The following is a 23,867-nucleotide window of genomic DNA, read 5'->3' as shown; positions in this document are numbered from 1 at the left end:
ACACTCCCATAAAACGGACAGTTTCCGCCCAGAAACACCCACTTCCTGTCAATCACACTATGATCAGCAGAACGAAGAAAAAACCTTGTAATGCCGTGAGTAAAATACCAAACTTCTTAGCAAATTTACTTGGCGCAGCTGCAGTGCGAACATTGCGCCTGCGCAGTTAGCGGAAAATCGCACCGATGCGAAGGAAAATAACGAGCGAACAACTCGGAATGAGGGCCACTGTGTAGTGGGTGAATGGGATTTTTAAACTTCTCTCCTTCACCTGACTTCCTGCTGTCTGTGGGTGAGCTGGAAAACCCGGACTTCTGTTTTTCCACTTACAGCTGTGCAATTCAGAAAGTCCAGGGTTATAAATCTCCACTGCAGGTGCAGAATGTGCAGGTCTTGTTTTCTTCTCCCTTGGAGGGAGCTGATCCCACCAGGAAGTGGGCAATTGTGGTGAGACACAAGCCCTCACACTACAGCAGGGGTGGCCAACCAGTCAGAAACAAAGAGCCAAAAATTTTGTTAGGCACGTCAAAGAGCCGACATCGAGCCACAGGCGCACATGTAAAAATGGGGGATGGCCTTGTGCCTGCTAGGCCACGCCTCTGGTATAAAATACATTTCAAAAACCAGATCCACATATAATACATTTTTAAAGCCAGATCCAACATAAAATACATTTAAATAGCCGCTTCCACATAAAACAATTGAGAAAGAAAGAGCCACATAAAATATATTGAAAAAGCCAGATTCACATAATACACTTCAGCTCCCCCATGTGTCACTTCAGCCAGCTACCTCATGTGTCACTCCTGCTAGCACACTCATACAGTATGTCACTCCTGCCAGCACTCTCCTGTGTCACTCCTGCCAGGACCCTCATATGTTACTACATTCTCCCCCCCCCCCCCAAAAAAAAAAAAAAAAACCTACACACACCTCGTGCCATTGCAGCATCCCTTTATGTGTCCTCTGTTTAACAGTGGGTGTCTCACCTCAAGTATCTGGCTCTCTCAGTTCTCAGTCCCTGTAGTGCTGCTGTTGACTGGCTGGAGTGCAGCAGTTTCCGGATCTGTTGTGGTCACATAACTTTGAGTGTTGGGAGCCACATTTGAATAAAGAAAGAGCCGCAGGAGGCTCAAGAGCCACAGGTTGGCCACCGCTGCACTACAGTAGGAACAAGAAAAGGTGACTTACAGTACAAAATATTACAGTACATGGACAGGGTTTATAAATATTGCTGCAGCAACAATCATTATACTCAAATGAACCACGGGGAAGCCAAAACCAAAGGTTTGATGCAGTAGTTGGCAGTGGGGAGGAAGGGATAGTAGAAGTGAGGGTAGTAAAAACACATGAGGGAAGATGGCCCTGGTGGTCAGAACTCACATTCTAAAGGGTAGGTGGCAAAGATGGAGGAGACAGTGATTAAGGAGCATGGAGGGGGGGGAGAGCTGGAAGGCTTTGGAAAAAAAGTGGATCTTGAGAGTACATTAAAAAAATTTGTAGAGAGGTGGACAGTCTGATAGGGAGAGGGAGTGAGGTCCATTGGTAGGGAACAAAATCTTGGAGGTGGGAGTGGGAGGAAGTAATCAATTAAGAGGAAAGGTGGCATTCATTATTAGTAGTGATGAGCGGGTTCGGTTTCCGAGAAACCGAACCCCCCCCGAACTTCACCCTTTTTACACGGGTCCGAGGCAGGTTAGAACCTTCCCGCCTTGCTCGGCTAACCCGAGCGCGCCCGAACGTCATCATCCCGCTGTCGGATTCTCGCGAGATTCGGATTCTATATAAGCAGCCGCGCGTCGCCGCCATTTTCACACGTGCATTGGAGATGATAGGGAGAGGACGTGGCTGGCGTCCTCTCCGTTTAGTAGAAGACAGTTGATTTGATTGCTTGTTTATTACTATAATCTAACCATATCTATGCTCAGTGTGCTGCATGATATATCTGTGCTGAGTGCTCACACTGCTTAATTGTGGGGACTGGGGAGCAGGTATAGCAGGAGTACAGTGCAGAGTTTTGCTGACAGTGACCACCAGTATACGTTTGTCTGCCTGAAAAACACTCCATATCTGTGCTCACAGTGTGCTGCTTTATTGTGGGGACTGGGGACCACCAGTATAATTAATATTATATAGGAGGAGTACAGTGCAGAGTGCACTGCTGTACCTACCTCTGTGTCGTCATCCATTAAGTATACTATCCATCTACATTCCTATACCTGTGGTGCATTTTAGTTTAGCAGTTTGCTGACAGTGTCCACCAGGTCCAGTATACTGTATATAGCAGTACGGTAGGCCACTGCTGTACCTACCTCTGTGTCGTCACTCGTCATCCATTAAGTATACTATCCATCCATCTACATTGTATACCTGTGGTACCTTTTTTTTTAGACTAGTTTAGCAGTTTGCTGACAGTGTCCACCAGGTCCAGTATATTGTATATAGCAGTACGGTAGGCCACTGCTGTACCTACCTCTGTGTCGTCACTCGTCATCCATTAAGTATACTATCCATCCATCTACATTGTATACCTGTGGTGCCTTTTTTTTAGACTAGTTTAGCAGTTTGCTGACAGTGTCCACCAGGTCCAGTATACTGTATATAGCAGTACGGTAGGCCACTGCTGTACCTACCTCTGTGTCGTCACTCGTCATCCATTAAGTATACTATCCATCCATCTACATTGTATACCTGTGGTGCCTTTTTTTTTAGACTAGTTTAGCAGTTTGCTGACAGTGTCCACCAGGTCCAGTATACTGTATATAGCAGTACGGTAGGCCACTGCTGTACCTACCTCTGTGTTGTCACTCGTCATCCATTAAGTATACTATCCATCCATCTACATTGTATACCTGTGGTGCCTTTTTTTTAGACTAGTTTAGCAGTTTGCTGACAGTGTCCACCAGGTCCAGTATACTGTATATAGCAGTACGGTAGGCCACTGCTGTACCTACCTCTGTGTCGTCACTCGTCATCCATTAAGTATACTATCCATCCATCTACATTGTATACCTGTGGTGCCTTTTTTTTTAGACTAGTTTAGCAGTTTGCTGACAGTGTCCACCAGGTCCAGTATACTGTATATAGCAGTACGGTAGGCCACTGCTGTACCTACCTCTGTGTTGTCACTCGTCATCCATTAAGTATACTATCCATCCATCTACATTGTATACCTGTGGTGCCTTTTTTTTAGACTAGTTTAGCAGTTTGCTGACAGTGTCCACCAGGTCCAGTATACTGTATATAGCAGTACGGTAGGCCACTGCTGTACCTACCTCTGTGTCGTCACTCGTCATCCATTAAGTATACTATCCATCCATCTACATTGTATACCTGTGGTGCCTTTTTTTTAGACTAGTTCAGCAGTTTGCTGACAGTGTCCACCAGGTCCAGTATACTGTATATAGCAGTACGGTAGGCCACTGCTGTACCTACCTCTGTGTCGTCACTCGTCATCCATTAAGTATACTATCCATCCATCTACATTGTATACCTGTGGTGCCTTTTTTTTAGACTAGTTTAGCAGTTTGCTGACAGTGTCCACCAGGTCCAGTATACTGTATATAGCAGTACGGTAGGCCACTGCTGTACCTACCTCTGTGTCGTCACTCGTCATCCATTAAGTATACTATCCATCCATCTACATTGTATACTTGTGGTGCCTTTTTTTAAGACTAGTTTAGCAGTTTGCTGACAGTGTCCACCAGGTCCAGTATACTGTATATAGCAGTACGGTAGGCCACTGCTGTACCTACCTCTGTGTCGTCACTCGTCATCCATTAAGTATACTATCCATCCATCTACATTGTATACTTGTGGTGCCTTTTTTTAAGACTAGTTTAGCAGTTTGCTGACAGTGTCCAACAGGTCCAGTATACTGTATATAGCAGTACGGTAGGCCACTGCTGTACCTACCTCTGTGTCATCACTCGTCATCCATTAAGTATGCTATCCATCCATCTACATTGTTTACCTGTGGTGCCTTTTTTTAGACTAGTTTAGCAGTTTGCTGACAGTGTCCACCAGGTCCAGTATACTGTATATAGCAGTACGGTAGGCCACTGCTGTACCTACCTCTGTGTCGTCACTCGTCGTCCATTAAGTATACTATCCATCCATCTACATTGTATACCTGTGGTGCCTTTTTTTAGACTAGTTTAGCAGTTTGCTGACAGTGTCCACCAGGTCCAGTATACTGTATATAGCAGTACGGTAGGCCACTGCTGTACCTACCTCTGTGTCGTCACTCGTCATCCATTAAGTATACTATCCATCCATCCATCTACATTGTATACCTGTGGTGCCTTTTTTTAGACTAGTTTAGCAGTTTGCTGACAGTGTCCACCAGGTGCAGTATACTGTATATAGCAGTACGGTAGGCCACTGCTGTACCTACCTCTGTGTCGTCACTCGTCATCCATTAAGTATACTATCCATCCATCTACATTGTATACCTGTGGTGCCTTTTTTTAGACTAGTTTAGCAGTTTGCTGACAGTGTCCACCAGGTCCATTATACTATATATAGCAGTACGGTAGGCCACTGCTGTACCTACCTCTGTTTCGTCACTCGTCATCCATTAAGTATACTATCCATCCATCTACATTGTATACCTGTGGTGCCTTTTTTTTAGACTAGTTTAGCAGTTTGCTGACAGTGTCCACCAGGTCCAGTATACTGTATATAGCAGTACGGTAGGCCACTGCTGTACCTACCTCTGTGTCATCACTCGTCATCCATTAAGTATGCTATCCATCCATCTACATTGTTTACCTGTGGTGCCTTTTTTTAGACTAGTTTAGCAGTTTGCTGACAGTGTCCACCAGGTCCAGTATACTGTATATAGCAGTACGGTAGGCCACTGCTGTACCTACCTCTGTGTCGTCACTCGTCGTCCATTAAGTATACTATCCATCCATCTACATTGTATACCTGTGGTGCCTTTTTTTAGACTAGTTTAGCAGTTTGCTGACAGTGTCCACCAGGTCCAGTATACTGTATATAGCAGTACGGTAGGCCACTGCTGTACCTACCTCTGTGTCGTCACTCGTCATCCATTAAGTATACTATCCATCCATCCATCTACATTGTATACCTGTGGTGCCTTTTTTTAGACTAGTTTAGCAGTTTGCTGACAGTGTCCACCAGGTGCAGTATACTGTATATAGCAGTACGGTAGGCCACTGCTGTACCTACCTCTGTGTCGTCACTCGTCATCCATTAAGTATACTATCCATCCATCTACATTGTATACCTGTGGTGCCTTTTTTTAGACTAGTTTAGCAGTTTGCTGACAGTGTCCACCAGGTCCATTATACTATATATAGCAGTACGGTAGGCCACTGCTGTACCTACCTCTGTTTCGTCACTCGTCATCCATTAAGTATACTATCCATCCATCTACATTGTATACCTGTGGTGCCTTTTTTTTAGACTAGTTTAGCAGTTTGCTGACAGTGTCCACCAGGTCCAGTATACTGTATATAGCAGTACGGTAGGCCACTGCTGTACCTACCTCTGTGTTGTCACTCGTCATCCATTAAGTATACTATCCATCCATCTACATTGTATACCTGTGGTGCCTTTTTTTAGACTAGTTTAGCAGTTTGCTGACAGTGTCCACCAGGTCCATTATACTGTATATAGCAGTACGGTAGGCCACTGCTGTACCTACCTCTGTTTCGTCACTCGTCATCCATTAAGTATACTATCCATCCATCTACATTGTATACCTGTGGTGCCTTTTTTTTAGACTAGTTTAGCAGTTTGCTGACAGTGTCCACCAGGTCCAGTATACTGTATATAGCAGTACGGTAGGCCACTGCTGTACCTACCTCTGTGTTGTCACTCGTCATCCATTAAGTATACTATCCATCCATCTACATTGTATACCTGTGGTGCCTTTTTTTAGACTAGTTTAGCAGTTTGCTGACAGTGTCCACCAGGTCCATTATACTGTATATAGCAGTACGGTAGGCCACTGCTGTACCTACCTCTGTTTCGTCACTCGTCATCCATTAAGTATACTATCCATCCATCTACATTGTATACCTGTGGTGCCTTTTTTTTAGACTAGTTTAGCAGTTTGCTGACAGTGTCCACCAGGTCCAGTATACTGTATATAGCAGTACGGTAGGCCACTGCTGTACCTACCTCTGTGTCGTCACTCGTCATCCATTAAGTATACTATCCATCCTGAGATGGTGGATTCCAGTGGGGACGAATTAATAATCTGTGAGGAGGGGGATGTACACAGTGAAAGGGGTAAGGAATCGGAGGATGATGATGAGGTGGACTTCTTGCCTCTGTAGAGCCAGTTTGTGCAAGGAGAGATTGATTGCTTCTTTTTTGGTGGGGTCCCAAACCAACCAGTCATTTCAGTCACAGTCGTGTGGCAGACCCTGTTGCTGAAATGATGGGTTCGTTAAAGTGTGCATGTCCTGTTTATACAACATAAGGGTGGGTGGGAGGGCCCAAGGACAATTCCATCTTGCACCTCTTTTTTCTTTCATTTTTCTTTGCATCATGTGCTGTTTGGGGACAATTTTTTTGAAGGGCCATCCTGCCTGACACTGCAGTGCCACTCCTAGATGGGCCAGGTGTTTGTGTCGGCCACTTGTGTCGCTTAGCTTAGTCACACAGCGACCTTGGTGCGCCTCTTTTTTTCTTTGCATCATGTGCTGTTTGGGGAGTATTTTTTGGAAGGGCCATCCTGTCTTGATTGACACTGCAGTGCCACTCCTAGATGGGCCAGGTGTTTGTGTCGGCCACTTGTGTCACTTAGCTTAGTCACACAGCCACCTTGGTGCGCCTCTTTTTTTCTTTGCATCATGTGCTGTTTGGGGAGTATTTTTTTGAAGGGCCATCCTGTCTTGATTGACACTGCAGTGCCACTCCTAGATGGGCCAGGTGTTTGTGTCGGCCACTTGTGTCGCTTAGCTTAGTCACACAGCGACCTTGGTGCACCTCTTTTTTTCTTTGCATCATGTGCTGTTTGGGGAGTATTTTTTTGAAGGGCCATCCTGCCTGACACTGCAGTGCCACTCCTAGATGGGCCAGGTGTTTGTGTCGGCCACTTATGTCGCTTAGCTTAGTCACACAGCCACCTTGGTGTGCCTCTTTTTTTTTTGCATCATGTGCTGTTTGGGGACTATTTTTTTGAAGTGCCATCCTGTCTGACACTGCAGTGCCACTCCTAGATGGGCCAGGTGTTTGTGTCGGCCACTTGGGTCGCTTAGCTTAGTCACACAGCTACCTCATTGCGCCTCTTTTTTTCTTTGCATCATGTGCTGTTTGGGGACTATTTTTTTTAAGTGCCATCCTGTCTGACACTGCAGTGCCACTCCTAGATGGGCCAGGTGTTTGTGTCGGCCACTTGGGTCGCTTAACTTAGTCACACAGCGACCTTGGTGCGCATCTTTTTTTTCTTTGCATCATGTGCTGTTTGTGGGGACAATTTTTTTGAAGTGCCATCCTGCCTGACACTGCAGTGCCACTCCTAGATGGGCCAGGTGTTTGTGTCGGCCACTTGGGTCGCTTAGCTTAGCCATCCAGCGACCTCGGTGCAAATTTTAGGACTAAAAATAATATTGTGAGGTGTGAGGTGTTCAGAATAGACTGAAAATGAGTGGAAATTATGGTTATTGAGGTTAATAATACTATGGGATCAAAATGACCCCCAAATTCTATGATTTAAGCTGTTTTTGAGGGTTTTTTGAAAAAAAACACCCGAATCCAAAACACACCCGAATCCGACAAAAAATTTTCGGTAAGGTTTTGCCAAAACGCGTCTGAATCCAAAACACGGCCGCGGAACCGAACCCAAAACCAAAACACAAAACCCGAAAAATTTCCGGTGCACATCACTAATTATTATATCATATATATATACAGGGCCGGTGCAAGGTTTCTCAGGACCTTAGGCAAATCTTCAGCACCACCCCCCTCTCCCTCCCTCAAAAAAAATAAATAACCTAAAACAATTGTTTAATACCATTGATTAATATCACAGGATGGGGGTTCAGCTGCTGGCTGCAGACTATCACTCCCTGATCCCAGTGACCAGTCTGATGGGCTATTGATTGGGGGAAGCACTGGAGTAGTGGGCTATACCCAGCTTTGATCTGCTTTGCTAATTGGCTGGGGTTTCTGGCTGTATTGGTGCAGTGGTCGGTTAAATTTCACCCGCCCAGAACTTTCTCTACCTAAGGGGCTGGAGCTGCAACAGTGCTGGTAGTAATTGATGGCTCCTATCTCAGCTGTTTTCTGGTCAGGTAGTGTGTGGTGGAGGAAGGTGGGGGAGGGTATGAGCTTGCGGCTGGTGTCATGAGTAGGGGCTTACAGCTGGTGTTTTAGGCTCGGGGTATGGGCTTACGGCTGATGTTATGGTTCAGTGTATCTTCCTTCCAACATGTTTCAGCTTCTTCTAGCTACAGACAATCTTGAAACAAGGGTGGTCATTCCGAGTTGATCGCTAGCTGCATTTGTTCACAGCGCAGTGAACAGGCTAAAAAACGGCAGTTCTGCGTATGTGGCGCAATACACGCGCGCGCGTCGTACGGGCACAACGAACAATGTAGTTTCACACAAGGTCTAGCGAAGCTTTTCAGTCGCACTGCTGGCCGCAGTGTGATTGACAGGAAGAGGGCGTTTCTGGGTGTCAACTGACCATTTTCAGGGAGTGTGCGGAAAAACGCAGGCGTACCAAGAAAAACGCAGGCGTGGCTGGGCAGGAACTGAACAGTCTGAAGTGATCGCAAGCACTGAGTAGGTATTGAGCTACTCTAAAACTGCACTTAAAAAACTTTATAGCCACTCTGCCGTCCTTTCGTTCGCACTTCTGCTAAGCTAAAATACACTCCCAGTGGGAGGCGGCATAGCGTTTGTACGGCTGCTAAAAACTGCTAGCAAGCGATCAACTCGGAATGACCACCTATGTGCCCAGTCCAGATTCCTGATGGGGTAGAGGGGAATCCGGGGGTTTAAACTTTCTGTGGCCGTGGGAGACTCCCGATTCACTTTACTCCCGATTCACTTCACTTTAGAGTGCAGATGTGGGAGGGCAAGCAACTATACTAAAACCGTTTGACATATATGACAGGCAATAAACCAAATACTTTGAAGTTTTGAAAAAAGCCAAGCTCTTATGTGAATGCACTTTGTAACATTCATGATATATAATATACATATTTACAGTTACACACACACATAATACACTTACAAAAAACACTATTCTAATATATAAAGGTCAATAAAAGAAACTTATGTTATTAGCCTGGATGAACTAAAGGGAAAAATGAGGTAAAACCCCCGTCTTCAGAGGGTTTAACCGCATTTTCATATGTACTAAACCCCGACCGTCGCGTTTTCGCCGCACTGGGTATCGCCATCTTTTGATGGCAGTACCCTATAGAAGCCTATGGGCTTCTTAACGCCAGCCGCCCCAACCCGACGCCCCTCGCTGCTGACACCGGCCCCCTTCCCCCGGCATACCTCTGTTAATGCATCCTGGCACCGGAAGTCAAACTCCTCCTCCCACTAGCAACCCAGCCATTGGTCCTTCCGACTGCAGGGAGGAGGAGGAAGCGCCAGGGACAGCCTGCTGCTGATTCCTAGCCAGGGAGGAGAGGGAGAGCCCGGGGAGGTGACGGAGACCCCCCGCACACCACCTCACAGGTATCACGGGTGGGGGGGGGGGGCTCCATCACCGCATTGCGATGTTAATCGCATATGTTAGTACATATGCGATTAGCATTGCTGTGAAGGGCGACGATGTATGTTAGTACAGCCTGCCCAGAAGGTAAACCGTGAAATAGAACATTATTGGAAGCATGAGGCAGACAACAAGCGTTGGTAATGTTCTACAGGTAAAGACAGCTACTCACTTGTCCTGTTTCTTCCTAACCACCACAGGAACCAACACAGTGCTTTAGGGGCTTTGCTCTGGTGCTCCATGCTGGTTGTTCACGTGGTGTGAATGGCTATAGCAATCTCTGCCACAGATGACGAGCAGTCAGCAGCTCCCCCTGAACATTATGTAGACAGCTATGCTGTCAGTGTCTGCTGCTGGGGCGAGCTCCATGGTCGCGGCTTTTACTGAGACGGAGACACTGCTGTCTCCGTCTCAAAAATAAAAAATCTGGCTCCCCTCTCAGCTAAGTCAGCTCCACCTGCCGCCCACCCTCACCAGTCAGCCCGGCCTCTCAGTACAGCCAGCTGACTGTGAGCACTCTCCTGTGCAGCCCCGACCAGCAGCAGCTCACTCAGATTGGCCCCTAATCCCAGCCGCCTGCTTGCTGCACATATGTTCCTGGCCCTCTGACCCTTTCCTCCTGTCCCACCTTCTGCTCTTCGGACAGCCGCTGCCGGTCAGATCATGCTGTGAGGGGGGACGGATCTGCTTGCTGTTTGTTGAAGAAGTACTTTCCTTTTCTCCCTGTGTGAAGGTGCTGCCCCCGATCATCAGGGCAGGTGGGAGGAGGGTGGGAGCGAGTGATGCAGCAGGGGAGGAGGGAACAGTCTCAGACATGGTGAGCAGGGAGCGGGTGCCTTACTTTTTTTTTTTAGTACTCCGCACCGCCCTCCAAGTGCCGGCGCCCATAGGCAGCTGCCTAAAGCTGCTTAATGGTAGCGCCGGCCCTGTATATATAAATAGGAGAGGATTGGGTGAGGGCTTTGTGAGTATAAAGAGTTTAAATTGGGTTTTGAAGGGGAAGATGAGCCAGTGAAGATCTTGTAGGAGAGGGGAAGTAGCCATAATGCGTTTGGAGAGAAGATGAGCTGAGCAGCAGCACTGAGAAAAGATTGGAGTGGGAAGAGATGTGGGTGACAAGGAGGCCAGATAGGAGAAGGTTACAGTAGTCCAGTGTAGAGATGAAACATGAGTGGATGAGGCTCTTAGTTGCCTCTAGTGTGAGAAAAAAATTGAACCTGGACATATTTCTGAGATGAAAATGGCAGGACTGTGCAAACAACTGAATGTGTTCAGTTGAAGGAGAGGGATAACTCCAAGACAGAGCACTTGCAGGACATAGGAAACTATGGTGCTTTCAATAGTTAATAAAATTGAGTGATGTGAAGTTATTCGGTGGGCGGGAAGATTATCATTTCAGTCTTAGACATAGTAAGCTTAAGAAAGTGCTGGGAATACAAGAAGGAAATAGCAGAGAGGCAGCTGGTGATACGAGTGAGGAGAGAGAAGCAAAGGTCAGGGAAGGAGAGGTACAGTATATCTGAGTTTCATCAGGATCGAGATGATATTGGAGATCAAAAGAGCTAATAAGCTCACCTAAAGAAGATGCATAAAGAGAGAATAGAAGAGGACCAAGAATAGAATATCAACAATCAACTACTGGCATTTAAAGTGAGGTAGAAATGGAATCATGAGAGAAGACAGAGAAAGAATGGTCAGAGAGATAGTAGGGAAGTATGATGCAAATCAAGGGGGTGAGGGATTTGCAGGAGGAAAGGGTGGCCCACAAAAGCAGTAGCGAGGTCAAGGAGAATGGGCAGAGAGTAGTGGCCCTTGGATTTAGCCGCAAGAAGGTGCTGACTTTAGTGAGGGCTGTTGCTGTGGCGTGGAGAAGATGAAAGCCAGATTGAAATGGATCAAGCCGGGAAAAGAAAAGAAAGGAAGGTCATGAGGTGGCTATAGACAGTCTGCTCATGGAGTAGAGAGAGATTGGGAGGTATTTACAGAGAGTGTCCAGATCAAGGGTATTTTTTTAAGGATGGGGAGACAAGGGCATGCTGAAATGCAGACAGGACAGTGTCTGATGAGAGGGAAAATTGAAGAGATGAGAACTGGCAACAGGATAAAGGAAGTGAGGGGGCAGGAGGGGATAGTTTCAAGGGGTGAGGTAGAAGAGGGCGAAGAATGGATTAGGGCCATGATTTCTTAGTGAAAAGGAAGTAAGACTTTGTAAAATGGATGGAGAAGATGGGGAGTGGTGGATGGGAAAGAAATAATGGGATGGTGGAATGTGATGTCCTGATGGATGGATTCAATTTTAGAAGTGAAGTAGGTAGCAAAGTCAAGGGCATAAAGACAGATCAAGATAAGTTGTAGACATATATGTGAACTAAGGCTCCTAGAGAGAATTTTGGGTCAGATGTATTAAGCCTGGAGAAGGGATAAAGAAGTGATAAGTGGAAGGTGACAACGCACCATCCAGTCGACTCCTGTAATTTTTCTTATCCATAATGATTGCACTAATCATTGGTTTATCATTTCTCCAGGTTAATACAGTACATCTGCCCCTTTATTCTTTAAGTTAAAATGCAATTTTCTCCACAGAAGCAATATATTAAATTGTATTTTTAACAAGCTGGAGAGGCAGGGAGATGGAGATAGATCCTTTCAGCATTTATAGATGCTTTAGCTACATTTAAAATAAGACAGGCTAATGTTCTTGATTGTACCATGAAACCGTGATTGGAAGTTATTAAAAAGTGTACATAAACGAAAGTTGAAACTTAATACAGTATCTGCTCATATATTATATGCATAGGCGTGCGCAGCTCATTTCATTAGGGGGTGCACTTGCCGGACGGGCGTGTCTAGCACCGCTAAGGGACATGTCTAGCACTAGTTTACATTCTCTCAATAAAATCACATGTTTTTATCTAATTTCTCACTAGTTCCTAACAATACAGTAGATATAATACACCCCAGAGAAATAAAATGAAACATAATGGTGCGACCACCGGCCGGTACTAAGTATGAGCCGAAATGCACATTACGCCACACGGTATGAGCCGAAATTCACATTACGTCACAGGAATGAGCCGAAATTCACATTACGCCACACGGTATGAGTCGAAATTCTCATTAAGCCACACAGAATGAGCAACAGATGCTCCTGAGGAAGCTGGCAGCCACCAGACCAGCGAAACGCGTTGAGCCAAGGACACTGACCACCACCATTGGATCCACTTTTCACCCCTGGTACTTATTGGACTCTTTCACCTCTATTTGGACATGTCCAGACCTGGAACTTGAAACAACCCCTGCTGCTAATTGGATCCCTAACTGTAAAACTGAGATCCACGGGGATAATTTCCATAAGGACTGGGTAACTACCAAAATTTAAATATTGAGGAGCGAGTCCTAACCAGAGACTGCACACATAATCATCACATAAGTGAGATCCTAGTGGTCCTAATCCCCTCAATTGGGAATATACAAAGTCATTTCGGTTACTTCTGTGAGATTTGTAATTAATTATTTTTTTATTTTCTTAATGTTTATTAAAATTATATGATATTTTATTGCAAATAACTTTTTCGTCCCTTATTGGCATTTCAGCCGGCGCCAGTATATCCCTATACTATTGTTCCATTATATTAAGGGGCTGACCCCCCCTTATACTGGCTGCCGCTGACTGCGCACTCATATCTTTCTTGTTTTCATACTTACTGTCTCAGTCTCTGCTGAACTGTCTCTGTCTGCTGAATTCGTCCTCCGATTTCTCCTGAGAGGAACGCTGCGGTGTGGCGGCACACAAGGAGAGAGAGAGCATGGGCGGGAAAGAGAGAACATGGGCGGCCAGGAGGGAGGACGCGTGGCGTAACACCATCACATCACATCGCAAAGCAGAGCCGGGAGGATGTACTAACATCAGTGCGGCCACTGGCCAGTAAAGTAAATAATATGCTCACACATATGCAGGGCCAGATTAAGCCTTCGGGGGGGATCAGGGTGCGTAAGACATTGAGGCCTTGCCCCTCTTGTCAGCAACTGTCCCATGGCTGCCTGTGCCTGCTGTGCAATAAAAGGCACTGGTTGGGATTGGGGGGAGTGCAGGGGAACTGCCTGAAGCTGACTGCAAGCAGCAAAACCAAAGGAGGGACTAATGGCGGCCACAGTTCATTGCGTACTGTATGGAGATGCTGGGGGCGCCGCTATGGGGCACAGCTAGCTCCCTAAATTACCTGTTCCAGGAATTGCGTTGTGGAGCCCGATGCCCTTTATCTAATCACCTGTTTCCTTGCTGTTTCCTTGCAGGAGAGGATGGCTGCCCAGCCGGGCTATCCAGGAAATGATCTGGTAGCTGGATGGTGACACGGGGGCTTGCTGCCAGAGCAGGGAGCTGTATGCGGCTTGCTAGCTGCGGGGGATACCAACAGGGAGATAGGAACGTGGTGGCAGCAGCTCCCTGCAGTGTGTATGGGAATGCTGGAGCAGGAGGATGGTGGGTGAGGGTTTAGCCTTTGTATGTACCCGCAGCCAGCGTAAAGCTGGGGCTTGGAGATACGAGCTGGCTGTGCAGGATGGACTCTGCCGGTGGCCGTGGGGGGAGTGCTGCTTGCTGTTGATGGTCGACTGGGGTGGCTGGAGGTATGGGCTGATGAAGCCCGGGATAAGGGAATCTACGCAGCCTATGCTGGGTAACTGTGGCATGGGGAGAGGGTTCTGTTGCATCTGTAATCTCCAGCTTCCGCTGCTACGGCGGAGGCTGTCCTGGGCTGTCTGTGACGCACTGCTCTTTTAAGGTCTATCGACAGATTTTCAATTATGTTGAGGTCAGGAGATTGTGAAGGCCATGGCAAAACCTTCAGTTTACGCCTCTTGATGTAATCCACCGTGGATTTTGAGGTGTGTTTAGGATCATTATCCATTTGTAGAAGCCAGCCTCTCTTTAACTTCAGCTTTTTCACAGATGGCATCAAGTTAGCATCCAAAATTTGCTGGAATCTTATTGAATCCATTTTTCCTTCTACTCGTGAAATGTTCCCTGTGCCACTGGCTGCAATACAACCCCAAAGCATGATTGATCCACCCCCATGCTTAACAGTTGGACAGAGGTTCTTTTCATTAAATTCTGTGCCCTTCCTTCTCCAAACGTACCTTTGCTCATTCCGGCCAAAAAGTTCTATTTTAACCTCATCGGTCCACAGAACTTTATTCCAAAATGCATCAGGCTTGTCTATGTGTTCATTTGCAAACTTCAAACGCTGATTTTTGTGGTGAGGACGTTGAAGAGGTTTTCTTCTGATGACTCTTCCATGAAGACCATATTTGTACAAGTATCTCTTTATAGCGGAATAGTGTACCACAACTCCAGTGTCTGCCAGATCTTCCTGGAGGGATTGTGCAGTCAAACGTGGATTTTGACTTGCTTTTCTCACAATCCTACGAGCTGTTCTGTCTGATATTTTTCTTGGTCTTCCAGATCTTGCTTTAACTTCCACTGTTCCTGATGACTGCCATTTCTTAATTACATTCCGAACAGAGGATATGGGCATCTGATAACGCTTTGCTATCTTCTTATAGCCTTCTCCTGCTTTGTGAGCATCAACTATTCTCAGTTTCAGTGTTCTACACAACTGCTTAGAGGAACCCATGGTGCTGATTGTTGGAGCAAGGTCAGATGAGTCTTGGCTTTTAAAACCTTTGAGATTGACATCACCTGGTCTTTCCAGACGATGAATGAGAACAATCCATGACACTGCCAGGTCTCAGCTGTCCAAAGGGGGAAGTACAAGGTATTAACTCTGCAGGGTGCACAAACTTTTGCAGACACCATCTTTTGTTTTCTGCTATTTTGATAGTGTAAATGATGGAAATAAAATCAAACTTTTTTTGACATGTTAAAAGAATGTCTAATCTGTAATTTGATGCCTTTTGGAGATTTTTCCATCTTTCCTTGGCTTCTTTTTGCACATTAAAATGAATTTTTGCCTGGGGTGCCCAAACTTTCGATGCCCACTGTATGTAATAGGATCCCCACTTTCAGCAATGCATTTGGAGGGTTATGTCATAATTAAAATTATATGTAGAGAAATTATTCCAGTGCTTGTTCTTCAATTTGGAACTAGAAGATGGTGAGGGGCACAAGTCAGCCCGCTAATCGTCCTAGAGTATATGACTTGTACAGTAATATTTATACACTTTATACATTTATAAAGTTTTTGCCCCTTTTCTAATTTCTATTATTTTATCATATTTTTCACACTTTCAGATCTGCAAAGAATACTGAAAATAAGGCAAATATAGCCTGAATAAACATAAAATTGTCTGTCTTTTAATGATCATTTCATTTAATGAAGGAATACAGTTATCCAGCACCAACTGTCCGTGTGTGAAATAGTAATTGCCCCCTTTCTTACTTATTCAATCAATAAACCTACTTGAATTGATAATTAGATTCAATTAGATTAGGTGGACTTTACTGCTGCCAGCCCTGTTCAACCTTCCCAGCAATGTGAAGCTGAGATTATAAGAAATTTCAGAAGCAACACCCCCCCCATTTTAAGGAACGCTGCCCAGTGCCACCCCCAAACCACAGCAGCTTGACAATCAGGCTGCGGCTTAGGGGGCACATATGCGACAACACAGAATTTGTTCTACACATGCACAAAATGGGCCATGCAAATGCGTAGTCCCCCCAAAATTGGAGTTGTATACATACCATCGGGTTTGCACACAACTATGAATCAGACCCCTGGTTACAATGATTTAAGTAATAACAGTACCGTCGACATAGTGTTCTCGACATTATGCTGCTGACAAACAGATTATCAACATTATGTGTATGTCGGAATATTAGCTGTCACCCAGTTTATATAGATTTGGGATAGAAGTTTTTGGAGACTATCTATGACAAATGTAAATTTGGGAGGAGAAATAGTTTAGAGCTATTCATTATTTAGACAAGATCTGAGATGGAAACATATATTACCTTAGTGTCCTATGGGCACGTATAGAAAGCTTTAAGGGATTTTAAGAAATCTTTTATTCCAAATTTGCCTTAAGTACAGCCTTTATAGCATCCAGAGATTCAAATATAGATGGTGTGTTTGCATTTTTTAATTCTTTGTATAAGATCGCTAGTCCTCCTAGCTTGTCTTTCTTGTATAAAATCCACATGATCATGTGTTCTTGATTTAAGCAAGTGGCAAGAATTTCACAGAGAAATTTGACATGATTATTTATAAAGAGTATAATGATATAACTACTACAAAGCCTTGGACCATTATCAAGTTTGTAAGAATGTTTTCTTTTCTTTTTTTTTCTTACAAAGCTTAAAGACGAAAGGTTTGTCTTTCAAAAGTTCAATGAAGATTCTGTCTAGGTAAGGGACTAAACTTGTGACTTCGTGTTATTTGGGATGGGATAATGTGAATTATATATTAAAAAAAATATTGTAAAAGATATAAAACAAAATTAATCTAAAGAATTATACTGTACTAGTTAAAAGCCCATCAAAATGCCGGACACCAGGGCTAGATTATAAGGGACGGAGGGGGGTGGGTGGGGGGGTCGCTCCTCACGCAGGAGCTGACGGGTTTTTGGAAGTCCTGCTCCTGGGAGCCGGGACTCTGTCATGCTGAGTGTGTAGCGTTGGCCATAGACGCTGTATGTCTGTAATGGGCAGGCTATAAAGATGAATTAAAAACACCAGTACTGACACATGTAAGCTCAGCAGTCCCTGCACAGCTCTTGGCAAGTCTAGGGATACAGGACACCAGTAGCCACCAGCAGCTGTCCAGAGGGGTCTGAGCATGGCCTGTGCAGGGTGTGGGAGGGGCGGGCATCCTTAGGCCAACGTGCAGTATATACACATGTGTCCTATTACATTTTTGCTACGTGCGCTACAAGTTGCGTTACACATAATGCATGAGTGTCGTGTGACTCGGTAGAACCAAGCATCTTTTTTTGCATTTTGCCGCTAAAATGCATCTTAGACGCACAGCAATGTACTGTAATAGGACGCACAGTAGCTTCTGCTGGTTAAAATTATATGCAGCATGCAGAGCCAGCGCTACCATTAGGCAGCTTTAGGCAGCTGCCTAAGAGCACTGGCACCTGAGGGGGCGGCACTTAGGCTGCTGGCATCATAAGGGTATCTCTCGAAGAGACATCCTTATTTTACTTATCACTGGTGGCAGCCGTGGTTTGCATAACCAGCGTCTGCCGCTCCTGCACCTCCCAGCTGTCTGGCTGAGTCTGCAGACATGTCACAGTATGGCATGTCTGGTGCAGCCAGCAGCAGCAGTGCCCGGCCTCCACCCCTTTCCTTCTCTGCACAGTGGTTGCTCCCTCCCCCGGGACTAGCCACCAATGTGCTGCTGCTTTATGTCCATTCACCTTCCTCTCCCGAGGCTCCGCCTCCTCCCTATGAGGCTCCACCCTTTTTGCTTCTCCTGTCCTGATTGTCTTGCGCCTGCTTATACTCCTCTGCAGCTCTATTGGGGGACCATGATAAAGACTGAAAGGAGACTACAGGACCTCCTTCAAGCAGAGGAAAGTATCTTATAGTAATTTTTTTAGTGTTATCTGGGGTTTATTAATAAAATCTGGGGAGGTGGGTATTGCAGTAATATTATGTGGGGTGGGGGTGTACTAATATTATGAAGTTGTGCATTAATGTTTTATTTCGGTATATTGAAGTTATTTGTGAGTGTCTTTAAGTTGTGTGTGTGGAGGTGGGGAGAGGGAGTCTGTACTAATATTTTGTGGGAGCGCATTAAGGGGATGTATTGATGTTTAACATGTAGATAGTGCTGGAGAGTTGTTACTTCTCTCTCTCTATATATAATTATATATCTATATTTACATTAGTAACAAGTCCCAGGTGCAGCCAGAGCTGGATTTAGGGGTCAGGCCGCCCCTAGGCACAATGATATTGGCCTATTGGCTGCCCCCCCCCCCCCCCCCCCAAGCACAATGATGTTGGCTGCTGACATCCAAACCCCCCTCCCCTGCTGCTTTGATGCAGTGGTGGGAGGGGAGAATGCCATGCTGCACCGCTGCGGGGAGGGGGGGGGGTGCGAGGACTGCTGTATACACATTGTGCCAGGTAGAGCCTCTTATACACATAGCACCAGGTTGAGCCTCTTATACACATTGCGTCAGGTCGAGCCCATTATACACATTGCACCAGGTAGCCCCTTGTACACATTGCACCGGATAACCCGTTATACACGTTGCAGAAGGTAGCTCATTATACACATTGCAGCAGGTAGCCCATTATACACGTTGCACCAGGTAGCCCCTTTTACACATTGCACCAGGTATCCCCTTATACACAATGGGGAGATTCAGTTGTTTGAAAAGTCAGTTGGGTGTCTGGACAGGAAAAAACAGACACCCAACTGACTTTTCAAACATTTGAATTCCCCCCATTGCATCCTGCGTGCGCCATAGAACAGCCACCCTGATGGTGTCTTGTGGTTATATTGATAGTAAGGAGATGAAGAGGCCATCCCAGCGATCAATTCTAGCAGCGCTAATATAGTAGTAACACATGAAGGATTGAGTGATAAAAACTTCACATTTAATATAATGGCAATTTAAGCCGCAATTAAGAACATATATACCAAGCTCATAAATCAAATGAATTAAAAACTGAGGGTCTCAAAATTAGCTGCCTGTAGTGTTATAGTCCGTTCCTATAAGATAAACTGGATATGCAGATGGGTGGATTAGATGAAAATAGACTGGCTGCGCAGTCTGACCAAACAACTTTACCAAAGGCGTTAGAGGTGAAGTCCCTTGGATATCTTTGATGTAATTCAAATGTCCAATTGTGGGTTCCTCATTAGGTTACGGTGTCCTCCTCATGGAGGTGATAAGCTGATGGATTTCAGAAACTTTAATCACCACGATTTTTCTGCTCCAATCAAAGTCCAGTTCTGGTCCGGATATACACAGGCAGTGAAGATGTGTCAGATGATGACCCAAAGAAATTCCTGACGTGTTTCGCTGCAGGCACTAGATATCCTTTGATAAAGCTGCAGTGCCTGCAGCGAAATGCGTCAGTAATTTTTTTGGGTCATCACCTGACACATCTTCACTGCCTGTGTATATCCGGACCAGAACTGGACTTTGATTGGAGCAGAAAAATTGTGGTGATTAAAGTTTCTGAAATCCATCAGCTTATCACCTCCATGAGGAGGACACCGTAACCTAATGAGGAACCCACAATTGGACATTTGAATTACATCAAAGATATCCAAGGGACTTCACCTCTAACGGCTTTGGTAAAGTTGTTTGGTCAGACTGCGCAGTCAGTCTATTTTCATCTAATCCACCCATCTGCATATCCAGTTTATCTTATAGGAACGGACTATAACACTACAGGCAGCTAATTTTGAGACCCTCAGTTTTTAATTCATTTGATTTATGAGCTTGGTATATATGTTCTTAATTGCAGCTTAAATTGCCATTATATTAAATGTGAAGTTTTTATCACTCAATCCTTCATGTGTTACTACTATATTAGCGCTGCTATTGTTAGTTTTTCTTCCTTTGTTATTGGTTAGGTGTGACTACCCCATCAGGTGTAGCAGCAGCATTAGAGGTGCAGCACCGTTAGCGCCCGATCATATACCTGTTGGTAAAATCTGTTCCAGCGATCAATTCTACCTGTTCCAGCAATCTCTCTAGCAAATATTTTCTGCACCCAATGGAGAGAATTGCTAGTGCTAGCTGGATAATCATGGGTAGAGAGGGCAGCCAGGAGAGTCACACTATCAGAGGGCTGACACACAGCCGAAGGAAAAATAAATATATGCAGATGTCCCAGAGAGATGACAGTGGCCTGGGGGCAGGGAGCTGATTGGGATTAGGGTGTTACTGGGGAAAGCAGGGACAGTGGGGCCACCAGGTGGGTGCCGGGGGCGGGGCCAGTAACAGTTTAGGTGACAGGAATCAGACAGGGAAGGGTGGAGGGAGCACTCCCATAGCTCCAGCTGCCAGCTGGGTGGAGACAGGAGAGGAGGAGGAAGCGCCTGCGGGTACAACCGGCAGATAGTGGGGAAAGTTCGGCATGGTGCGATCAGCGCAGTCTCCCGCATGCTCACCCTGCCCCGCTGTGCTGCTGCGGAGATAACGAGCGCCCACCTGCCATCCATGCCCGCTACATGGCCCACAGCCTCCTAACAGCCAACTTACCACCTCCTCAGCCAGCACCCCGGGAGGAGGCGAATCTCAGATGACTCCCAGCGGACAGACAGTGCGTTCAGAGCGGCAGCCCGCCACAGTGACCACTATGAAGAAGTCAGCACGCAGCCGCCAACAGCGCCACAGGTGCCGCCCCTAGGCACGTGCCTCATGTGCCTAGTGGGAAATCCGGCACTGGGTGCAGCACAGAGGAACCAGGATATAGGTGATGGGATGGGTGGTAAGCGGCATAGAGGAGCCGGGATATAGGTGATGGGATGGGGGGAGGAAGCTGCACAGAGGAGCCAGGTTACAGGTGACGGAATGGGGGGAAGCTGCAAATAAGAGCTGGGACACAGGTGACGCAATGAAAGGAGGTGGCACAGAGAATCCAGGATACGGGTGATAGGGTTGGGGGGAAGCGGCACAGAGGAGCCGGAACACAGGTGATGGGATGTGAGAAAATGGCACAAAGAAGACAGAAAAACGGTGATGGGATAGGGGAAGCAGCACAGAGGAGTCCGGATACAGGTGACAGAATACAGAAGAGCTGGGAAATGGGTGATGGGATGGGGGAAGTGGCACAGAGGAGCCGGGATACAGATGATGGAATGGGGGGAAACTGCAAATAGGAGCCGGGACACAGGTGACGCAACGAGAGGAGGTGGCACAGAGAAGCCAGGATACGGGTGATCGGGTGGAGGGGAGTGGCACAGACAGAGCTGCAAAGTTGCAAGTGACAGGATGGAAGAAAACAGCCAGAGAAGACATGAAACGGGTGATGGGTTAGGGGAAGCAGCACAGAGGAGCCAGGATACAGGTGACGGAATGGGAGAAAGTGGCACAGTAGCCTTGACACAGGTGACTGGATGGGGGGAGGTGGTACAGAGGAGCTAAGATACAGGTGATGTGATTGGGGCAACGGGACAAGGATCCGGGACACAGGTGACAGAAAGGGTTCAGCTGTACAGAGGAGCTAGGATACAGCTGATGGGGTGGGGGAGAACAGCACAGAGAAACCGGGGCACAGGTGACGGGATGGAGTGATAGAATTAATTTTGCCCAAAAACCTTTTGCCCTGGCAGCATGCCTATATTCTGTGTGTGACTAAGACTGTATTTGCATACAAAATGCTATGCTATAGTGTTTTCATGGAAAACACTGTAACATAGCATTTCGGATGCAGATAGAGCCGCTATTACACACAGAATATAGACATGCTGCATATAATTTTAATCAGCAGAAGCTGCTTGTGCGTCCTATTACATTACTTTGTGTCTAAGATGCTTTTTTACAGAAAAAAATGCAAATAAAGGCGCTCAGCGTTACCGAGCTATTCAGCCCATCTTTCCTTTTATTCTTATTCTTCCTCATGCACATTAGCCAATCTCCTGTTCAATCTAGTTGTTGCATATTGAACTGCCACACTCATTAACGTAGCACCATTTATTTCTACTTCCTTGAACGTTTTCTAATAGACGCCTGAAAACCATTGGGTCCTGGTACTTTACCGAATTTCGGGACCCCTATGACTTGAGTAAATTATTCCATAATAATATCCATGACCAGTAAAATCGCTCTAGATCTGAAAAGTTGGGTAAGTGACAAGATGAGAAGAAGTAGTCTAGCCCCCTCCTGGCCACATTACAGACTTTGTCTCATCTTACCACTTACCTTTGCCCGTACCATAGGCAAACGCAGGGGGTGGGGTTTACAGTTGCCCAGAAGACCGCCTCCTCTTGGCCAGTGGCTCAAATTATGACAACAATAGCAATGGTATATAATACAATTACTAGAACTGCAGCCACATCATGCAGTTTAAGGGACAGAGTAGACTTGCTGCACATGCCCAGTGGTAACAGCTTCTTCTACCAAGTTTGCTGTATGTGTGGATCTGAGTCCTCAATCAGTGCACTGGAGTAGCTGCCAGGAAGAAGAGACAGGAGCCTTACCATGAGGTGGGAGAATGTGTCCTTAGAAAGGTCAGTACTGGTTCTATTATGTTTGTGTATTTATTTATTTATTAAAGTACAGTATGTTTAAACTTTTCTTATTTATTTGCCACTGCATATAGTACCACATTTAGTGAGTTAAGGGGCCCATGCATCTGCAATCAATTGGTAATTCCCCATTTTGCCAATGGCTGGGTCGGGTCATTGGCAAAATCCAACATGGTGGAAATACTTTATTCACTGATTCAAACCCAAATATTATCGGAATTGGTGAGTCGAGGATTTTTAACATGTAGGATTTTCCCGACCCCATGAGAATTTGCTGATCATCAGAGTCAACTGATTGGTTAATCAGATCGGAATCGGGGAATCGCATTAGATGTACAAAAATTTTCATTGCATAGAATATGCAAAATAGTTATATGTACAGCCATTTGCTCCTACTTGCAAATGGAGAGGCAGGGCAGAAAGGAAGTGGGTAATGTTTGTGCAATTTGCAAACCTGGACAGAGACCCTAATATGCATGTCAAGGCCTTGTCCATTGTGGGTGCCTAAGGTAGGTACAAATACATGATGATGATAATGATGATGATTAAAGTAACCAACCATAGGTAAAAGCTTCTGCTCAACCTCAACATGAGACCCTAACATTTATATTTTTGTAGTCAGCTAAATTCAGCAGTAATTAGTACTTGTGCATTAAAGTGTACAGACCAATGTCATGTTTTAGTATGTACCTAGGAACAGAAAAAAGTTTTCCCCGGGTACACCAAAATATAGCAACAAAAAAACCTGAACACTAAATGATAATAGAAAATTCAGAGATCTTAGTTGCATATATTTGCAAAGACATGTTTAAACCACGAGGCCACATCAAGGCTTCTCTGATACCTCCCAACTTGAACAGTTTTAGAATCAGTTCCTGGCGTGCCCACACCTGAAAAAGGGGTAGGGCTGACCACACTGATGGCTAATTGCACAGATTTCTCTGCCTAGGGGCAGAGAAAGATGTGCAGGAGTACACAAT

Source organism: Pseudophryne corroboree, chromosome 3 (genome assembly GCF_028390025.1).
Source record: "Pseudophryne corroboree isolate aPseCor3 chromosome 3, aPseCor3.hap2, whole genome shotgun sequence".
Classification (NCBI taxonomy): Eukaryota; Metazoa; Chordata; class Amphibia; order Anura; family Myobatrachidae; genus Pseudophryne; species Pseudophryne corroboree.
The sequence above is the reverse complement of the archived record's forward strand: the minus strand, read 5'-3'. Positions refer to the sequence as shown.